The sequence below is a fragment of the Zerene cesonia genome, chromosome 13 (genome assembly GCF_012273895.1).
Source record: "Zerene cesonia ecotype Mississippi chromosome 13, Zerene_cesonia_1.1, whole genome shotgun sequence".
Lineage (NCBI taxonomy): Eukaryota > Metazoa > Arthropoda > Insecta > Lepidoptera > Pieridae > Zerene > Zerene cesonia.
In genome coordinates this window covers 1,777,951-1,787,700 of record NC_052114.1, presented here as the reverse complement: position 1 = coordinate 1,787,700, position 9,750 = coordinate 1,777,951, and the positions used below count along the sequence as shown (strand labels likewise).

General features: G+C 30.3%; 1 protein-coding gene across 1 annotated transcript in view; it reads right to left on the bottom strand.

The window, feature by feature from the left end:
• Nucleotides 1–4,031, bottom strand: part of LOC119831152 (cardioacceleratory peptide receptor-like) — a 69,381-nt gene extending 65,350 nt beyond the window's left edge. The window contains exon 1 of the mRNA XM_038354423.1: nt 3,772–4,031. The gene's annotated coding sequence lies outside the window, so the exon portion shown is untranslated. The remainder of the gene's footprint in view (nt 1–3,771) is intronic.
• Between the last annotated feature and the right edge of the window lie 5,719 nt (nt 4,032–9,750).

The following is a 9,750-nucleotide window of genomic DNA, read 5'->3' as shown; positions in this document are numbered from 1 at the left end:
CGTCTGTTACTAAGCCGATTTTACATTCGAAAGATCTACCACATCCAGTTTGTCCCGGTAATTCGAGTGCAAATATATTAGATGACAATAACAGTGATGTTGAATTCAAGTCGATTTCTAGTGATTCTGACGAATTTTCACGTCAAGAAGACACTCCACATTTAATTAACCAAGCCGAATTAAATGATCTTATAAGAGATTTACAGTTATCAAGATCTAAAGCAGAGCTTCTCGGCTCCCGCTTACAACAATGGAACTTATTACTACCAGACACAAAAGTTACGTTTTTCAGAAACAGAAGCAAAGTTTACTCAGAATTTTGAAAAATTTTCAGGATATGGGAGTAAACATGTCATTAAAGATTCATTTTCTACACTCTCATCTGAATTTTTTCCCTGAAAACTTAGGAAGTATGAGTGACGAACAGGGTGAACGTTTCCACCAAGATTTAAGGATTTTCGAAGAACGACATCAAGGATTTTGGGATGAAAATATGTTAGGGGATTACAGTTGGTCCATCATAAGAGAAACTGATTCAAATAATTATAAAAAGAAAGCAAAAATTACTCATTTTTAATTTTTTTTATATTAATTCTAAAAAATTTGTATTTCTCTTTAATTTAATAAATATTTTTTAAACCAGACGTGACCGAATTTTTTTATTATTTTTTTTGGATAATTCTACCTAAATACAAAATAAAATAACAACTTTCAGCTGGGGTATGAAAACCGTGTAAACTAGTGTAATTAGACCTGATTATGATATAATACTATATGTAATGTGAAACGAGTATACCCATATTGCTAAATTCGCTATGAACTGCAAGTTTTCCGTCTTTTGGGAATTTCGGTTAATTTAAAAAAATGCGATATCTCAATCTTAGCTACATTTAATTTTAAGGCTTGACGTATTCACTATAATAATATTAAGAAATGCGAATTATCTCTACATACAAATTTCTCATGTCACAATGTTAGTAACAATACTCCTTTGAAACGGCTAGACCAATTCTCGTGAAATTTTGTATATCTGAGAATCGGCCAACACCTTATTTTCATACCCCTAAATGATCGAGTGAAGCGGAACAACGATAACCGGGTCAGCTCGTAATGTATAAGACTAGCTGCGCCACGCGGTTTCACCCGCGTAAGTCCGTATCCCGTAGGAATATCGGAATAAAAAGTTGAATAATATTAGTAGGATTAGTAGGAAGTAAGTATGATACACTTGATTTGAAGTCTTCAAAGTCGTTTTATCTTATAGATTCTTTATACATACATATTTTTTCTATTCTTAGCTAGTATAAACAAATGTATTTTCTTTCTTTGATTCTTATAAAACACAAGCCACTACTACAAAAAATGTGTAAATAAAATTATAGAAGGAAAAAATATTCATAAAAACTCCACTGACATAGTGCATCTGACCATCTGATTTGTAGTTGACCTTTGAGTGATTAAGGTATTTTATGAGTAATAATTATTGATAACGGTTTTATTGTTCCATATAAGAAATGTTTAAATACAATAACTATTATATAACAATAAAAAATAATATAAGTGTAACTAAAAGGAAAGCATAGACAATTCAAAACTTAAACTACCAATTATAAAAAAGTATATCGCAAAAATTCGTTTCAACCTACATACATACATTTCATCTTTCGTTTTAAAACTCATTAATTCCTGAACCTATTTTCATATAAAGTACTCACTGGTATGATATTTACTTAGCGTATTTTATTTTATCTGCTGCTACATTTACTACATCTGGTGGGTCGCCTGATGTAGTAAATGTAGCAGCAGAGAAAATAAAATACGCTGCGCTACCACCGCCCATGAACATTTGCAGACGTGAGCTCGTTTCTAGAACTTACGCCTCCGTAAATGGATTGTCGACTTTAAATGGTGTGAAGAGAAAGAATTGACGAATAAAACAAAGGAAAGGCCTGAAGGGTAAGGGAAAGGATGTGGTTCCCAGGTGGTGGAGGAACGAAACATAACAGCATTCGCATAGCATGCGATCTCAGACCATATTTCTCAGATTATATTCATATTTCGAGCAGATCTTCTATTAGGATATCAGTTAGTCCATTGTCATTAAAAAAGTACCTTCAGTCTATTTCCTTAATATTTAATTGTTTTTCAAATGTTCATGAAAATTATGTGAGACGCGTATCACCAAGGCGATGTTTATTGTTTATATCAATTTATTGTAACTAAGTAACTTCTGAAACTAACAATCTAACATTTTGAATTAAATTCCATGATCATATTAATGATAATCGTAATCTTGATTAGAAATACTTTAATATTGGTGAAGTTCCTGATATTAAGAGTAATCTATAGTTCCTCCGACTATTTTAAATCTTTTTTTTTTTAGTTTTTAACTCTGTTTATGAGAACAATTAACAAAAATTATTATTATTAAAACAAAAAACAGACTGCTAACGGTTCTTCTATTTGTTTTTTTTTTAACCATCATTCACTTTTAATTCAATTACTAGAGTAAGAACAAAAATCCTCTTCTTCATGTGTGGGCGCCATTTTGAAATAATCGATATAATGTCTATGTCACTAACAATAATGTAATGTTTACAAAGACACATGTCAAAAACTGTGTAACGGTTTGGGCTGTAGGGCGTACCAAAGAGATGGACTTTTACATACATACATATACTTAAATATGCAAAAAATAACACTCCTTTTAAAGTCAGGTAAAAAAGGTTTCATTTACGTAACAAAATCCTTAATTTATTTAGAACAAATACTTTTTTCTTGCAAGTCAAGATAAGTATTATGTTGTTTTACCATCATATAATATAATTCTATAGTAGGACAAAGTTCATACGTGCTTCGTTTTACAAATATATTGTTTTCTTATGATAAAGTAATGTAAAATTACTCCTCTCCTCTATCTAATTTCTCTCTGTACGTCTGGTTGTCTGGAAGAAATCGCTATATAACGAAAAGACCGCCAATTGTTTGTATTGTAACTTTATTAAGATTTTTTGTAGTTTTATTAACAGCTACAAAGAATAAATAAATATATACTAAAAAATAAAATTTCAATTTAATTCTGAATTATACGGTATTCTTGTTGACGTATTCACGACTCTCAGGGGATAACAAGAACAAAAGATTATATAAATGTTGCAGAATGAAAGAAGGTTTGGTACAAAATGGAAAAAAAACTTTATAAAATCATTTAACGATTTTCGTGTTGTTCATTTAATAAGACACTGACTTAAATAATTCAACACTTTAAAATGTCACAATTACCTATATTTTATTTATCTAATCTGTTTTGTGCATTATGGTAAAATATTTTTAAAAAAGCATATTAATTTGTACATTAATTACTAACATTCTTGTGTTTTAAACAATCGAGATTATATTATATTTATTTTCTTTTTCATCAGAATTTTCTAAACAAAATTTAAAATTGATATATTTATAATATGAATTTCTAAAGAAACATTGCGTGTATTACATATATCAAGACTTAAATAATACACCCAAATGACTTAACCAACGATAACTTAATTCACAAAACCTTCTGATATAATTGCGTGTTCACGTCAAAACATTATCATTTTCCGCATGTCAGCCTATTATTATGAACTTTAAAATTATATTTTATCACATAAAAGTTTAAACCCTATTTATATTCGACCGGAGTAACGCAGAGTTCGACCTACAAATTATCTTTTATAATTAGCTAAATTACACCCAGTTGACACTTAAACACTATTAAGTATAATTACTCACGAGTTTTGCAATCCTTGACTCGAAATTCGGCAACTTCCAATTCACTTTTCAACTGAAATAGTCATTGTCATTGCGCGCCAAAAACTTTTAAATTAAAAAATAAAACTGTCAATCACATCGTTGACACGCTTATATAAATTTAAAAATGGAATTGTAAACACGCGATTATTACGTCACATCATTGACACTGTTACTTTTTAAAGTTATTTTTTTAATTCGCAACGGGCGAAAGTACGGATGCCAGCTGGCGGGCGCACGCAACTGAGTTTAGTCTCAAAGTGAAAAGAGCAAGGAACGTTCCCGCGTCAGTTTATCCGAGCTAGCCCGTGATGTTTTTGCAACACCGTGATTCGTGTCAGTCAATTAAGGAAGATTCTCTCAGATTCAACTATGCCAATTTAATAAATCTCTTAAGATATGGGTTCGTTTTACACAATTTCTTTACAAATCTACAAGCTACGCGGATTTATTCCTGACAGTATGACATATTGTAGAACTATAAATTCTCTGATTTAGAAGTCTGTTGGACTTTCGTAACTCTTCAGGGGGATTATACGAAAGTTTTTGCGTTTTCTATCCCTATTCGTCCCTTTGGAGCCACAATGATGACCGCGATTTTTTATTCCTGTTGTACGTGCTCAGCTTTTTTTTCCTAACTGCGATAACTTGATGCAACTTTTGCGGAGTTGGATGAAAGATTTTCCGAACTTCGAGCATCACCAACAGCATTTTTTTATTCGGGAGTTGCGAGTTGATTGTCATCAAATTCCATTATGGAAAAACTGAAAACAAAAAAATACGCTAAATTTCAAGATATTCAAAATAAATAAATCTTTATATCAGACATAAACCTGGTACAGATATATTTAGAATAGATTTGACACAAACTAATAATCATATATTATTTCCTACAAATGAACCGAGTATAATTGTTCTTACTTATCGCCTTTCGAAATTCACATTTGCAACTCATTCGTAACAATTAAATTTTAATGTCAACGATACTAACTCAAAACTGCTATTAAAAATATACACAAACAGTTTATTGAGAAAAAAAATATAAATAATAGCCTTTATTCTATATCTAAATAAATATAAACCTCCAAATGTGTTGTTAAGTGTAGAATTCAAAAACGGCTCGACTCTTTTTTTTAGACACAAGGAAGGTTCTTATGGAGAGAAAAACGTACGTGTGAAGCCGGGACGGAACGCTAGTTTATTATATTCAATATTCTAATGTGTATTACTTAAGTCACATTATCAGTGTGACAGTTACGTAATATGAAATAACTTTAAAATAGATTACTGATCCATTTTATGTTTGACCTTTTAAAATTGCTACAATCCAAAATTAATTTTTATTCTTCATCAAGGAAGCCGGGTTTTCATAAGGTTACTATCACTACTAATAAAGTATTATGTCATATGGGTTATGAATAGATACAAGAGTTGTCCGTAGTATACGCTATGCCATGTTTATTTTTATATTATTGGCTATTGTTAGAATAACCTTAATATAAACTAACCTTAAATACTTAGTATTAACTGTTAACTAAGAGTAAAAATTAATAACGAATTCCTCTCTTTAATTGTTAAAAATAGGCATTATTTGTCTTCTCCTTTCTATTTTATTATCCTTACTTACTTTTTAATGGGAAATGGTAAAACTATATTAAGACAACTAAAAATACTTCTAAGATAAGTCTGATTGAATAAATAAATGTTTTAGTGTGACTGAAAATCTCATTCGCAAATTCAAATTGTTCGAACAATAGCGATTACCAGTTTATAATGTCACTTGTGCATTTTTAATAAAAACTCACCCAAGGATAGCTCATGAAATTAATTAATTACTCAGCTAGTTATAGATACGCTGTGACGTTTCCGATAAGTGAATGACCTCGTAATACATTTACGAAAACAATAGAAAATTCGATATGAATGAGTTACAATTACGAAAAAATTTGGAAAAATAGACTGCATATATATGTTGTGTTGATCGGCACATCGAATGTATTAATATTATATTAATCGCTTACCTGATGATCGATCGAAATCGATTTTATCGTCAAACGAACTCAAATGTTTTTTTTTCAACATTTAAAATTTATCGTTAAATTCGTAACGACGACATATAAATTACAATGTAAATGAAAATGTAAATGCAAAAAAAACAAAGATAAATAAATCACGAAAATAGCATGCGATTTTTAAACATTCTATTTTCAGAATGAATAATCGGTCTACATTCGTTTCCTCGGAACAAAATAAATCTACATTAAACTAATATTCTAAAGAATTTATGTCACTTTGTATAGTGTTATGCTCTCTCTGATTTTTCATTTAAAATCTAAATACCATTGTTCTGGGGTGATTTATGGATTATTTGTAAAAATAAATCTAAATGATTAAAGTATTTTGAATTACCCGTAGCTATATATACTGTATTTAACGCATAAACAATGAATGCCGCTTAAAATGCGATAGTTTTAAACTAAACTAAAAACAGTTTTAAACATTGTTTCTACCAAGTGACAAAGACGACATCTACTTTATGGTGTACTGTATTCGATACGTAATAATTATTTTCTACAAAAAAAGTGTCACTGACGTCGGTGTAGGGAGGTACCTATCACTAAATTCTAAGATGGGTACTGAATGACAACAATTTCCATAAAAAAAAACAACAAAAAATAAAGCCAATCGGCTAACACTCACGAAGTTTTCGACGTTTTTGTGACATCTGCTGAAAATAGACTATTTTGTATACGTATCCAACGTTGGTTTTCCACATTAATGTACAAGGCGGTTCCTACCACAGTCTGCCATGGATATACTCGTCATTGTACCAGCGTGTAACGTTGTATTTCCTTTAGATAATCGAGGGTAAAATGTAAAATATTTGCAAGGACAATCTTGGTATTCGATTAACGTTATACGCGTTTGCGAACCATAAATCAATCACAGGTTGCGTTAAATTGGCTTTTAATCGACTTCCCGAAACAAAAGGAGGAGGTTTTATTTTTTTTCTGTTAGTATTATATTATAGTAGTAGATATGTGTTATTTTTGTGGTTCATCAGTATGTTCGACAATTGTCAACCGATTAGTATTTTTTTTTTAAAGGGATACTCCAAAGTTGTCCCATTATCATTGAGTCAGGATCTGATGATGGAATCTCAGGGAAGTCGAGTTGAAACGAATTACTAACAAACCATGTAATAAAATCTTAGATCTTAAATTCAGCAAGCTTATGTAAGTTTAGTAACGATGAAATAATTTGGGACTAGTAAACAAGCTCTGATCATCATCATGATAACATCATCAGATTAATTGATGAAGGAGTCAGGGGTCAGGAAATATACGAACTCCTCAATTTCGAACAGCAATGACAATTTTGTAAACGGGTTTAAGTTTAATATAGCCTCCTATTAACTACACAATGACATAACAGATGCACCCAAATTTGATTTATCATTGAGGGAACTATTTATCAGTGAACAGTACAACCACAGATAACATAATACTAGACTAATATAGCATAATACAAAATGGTAGAGAATCCTTAAATTAGGACGCATTAAGTTTTTTTTTTTTTGGCAAAAATATATATTTACCCTAGTATTGTACCACTTATTTATAACCTTTTAATGCTTAATTTATTATCTATCTCGTTTATGGATGTAAATAATTTGAAAGTGGTAAATTTAAAACACTGACTGTATAAATAAGAGTGTGTGTTAATTCAATAGAATTTCTTTATTTGTAAATTTAAAACACTGACTGAATAAATAAGAGTGTGTGTTAATTCAATAGAATTTCTTTATTTGTTACTCATATATTGTGTATTACGATAATATTATTTTGTTTTACAACCAACGTTAGTCGTCATCGATTTATAAGTTTATTTAACAGTATCTTTCATAAAGTATACAGCAATCATGGGTGGATATTTTATAGGTACAATATTTTTCATTACTTACTATCTCTTCTCAGTATGCCATAAAATGTAATGAACTCATAAATGGATCAACATAATGGTGCTTTTAATCTATGAAATTAATAAAACAAAAGGTGAAAAGTTTATGTTTGAAAAAATTAGAATACTTTTAACGGATTTTAAACGCGATTTATTCTCGCTCGCTCGATTTATTAATCCGTTTTTAATTTCTAAATTTATAATACTCGCGTAAAATCAAACACAAGAAAAATTTATTATTGATCGTTCATAAAGTAATAAATAATGATACATTACCTAGCGAACTAATGAAATGCTATCCATCAATCGCCTGTGACATAACCCTTTAAATAAAATAAGAGTTTACTCTAGGGTGATTAAAAATACCCCTACAGTATATTTAATAGTATATAAAGTCTCTGCATATAAAACCAAAGTAACCCTATCATTGAATATGTTCTGTTGCGCTTTCAAGACTGAGCCACTAAGCCAATTTCAATGAAATTTATAACAAAGAATGTCCAAGCTTCAGGTAACTTTAACTTCGGCAAGAGACGAAAATCAAATGCAACTGAAATAAGACACGAAAAAACACATCGCTGTGTTGCGATAACTGGAATTGTATGAGAGCAAAGCGTTCTGAAAGCTAAAATTGTACATATTACTAGTTTAAGCACGTGGCTTCGCACACGTTATATTCGAAGTGGTTTAAAACATGTTGTTGTACATATAAACCTTCCTCTTGAGTCACTTTATCTATGATATTTATTTATGACAAAAAATGCGATGTATAGTTTTATTGATCGAAGAATACATACATACATATATACGCGAAAACGAACTTTGTTTTATGCTGCGGATAACATGATACTATGTAGTGATACAACTCTCTTACTTATGCTCATAAAAGTAGCATGTAAATTATAACAAATAACATCAAAAACATTAAAATAAAATCAATAAAACATACACTGATTGAGATATAACTTCGTTACAGGCAGACGGTTGTTATCTCAGGAATTAGGTCGCCCAATTACAGAAGCAATCCACACGCAGCATCAAGAAGTCAATCAGAATTAATTCTATGAACATTGAAATAGCAGCATTCTAACCAGCCCAGTCTCAGCAGATTAGTAACTAGGAATGTGCTTGGGCGAACCAAGAATAGGTACTTAGGTGAATATTCATTAGAACTATTTAATAGGACTTCTCCAGATTTTCCTTTTCCTAAACCTAGTTTATTTGTTTAGTTCTTTTAAAGTTTTATAAACTTTCAAGTGTTCATTTTATTATCCTGATTGAGATCGCTTAAATAATTTCCTTACATAAACTCTTCGTAAGAGCAAGGAAGACTATTTAGTTGATTTTTTCACTAAAGCGTGGTTCTTTTTTTTTATCTATATTCCTTATACTAAATCTAATCCATTGTCCAATCCTCCAAAAGGCACACAATAAACTTAATTAAAATCGACGCAGTGTTTGTCACTGAACTCTAGTTTAGGAGTACACAGTTTAGGAGTATACATATTTCTTACAGTACATACGCGGACTGTAAAAAATATGTATATTATATTTATATATACATACAAGCTTTCTACCAGCGGCTTCGCGTAGTCAAAGCAAAATCTAGTGGTAATAATTATTTCACCGCGTTAAAAAGTAGTTTTACTACTTTATTCTACACAAGCCTTTTATTATTTCCAGGCACAATGTCATACCACAGATCGCTCTGTTGCGACTTTAAAGAGGCAAACAAACAGAATTTTGTATTATCTATATTTATATTTTATTGTAGAGTATTATCGGAAGTAACGATAAATATGAGATACTTGGTTATTTTATATCATTATCAAACTGTATGAAGAAACTAATATTGTATTATATTATCCGTGATGAAGATATACAAGTGTTGTTTTTTTTTCTTAACTTTGTCCTATAACTGTTTTCAAAAAAATGGTTGCCTGTAAAGTCAGTTTTACGGGCGAAGATTTTACGTGACAACGTCTTTTTCTCGGTAGAATA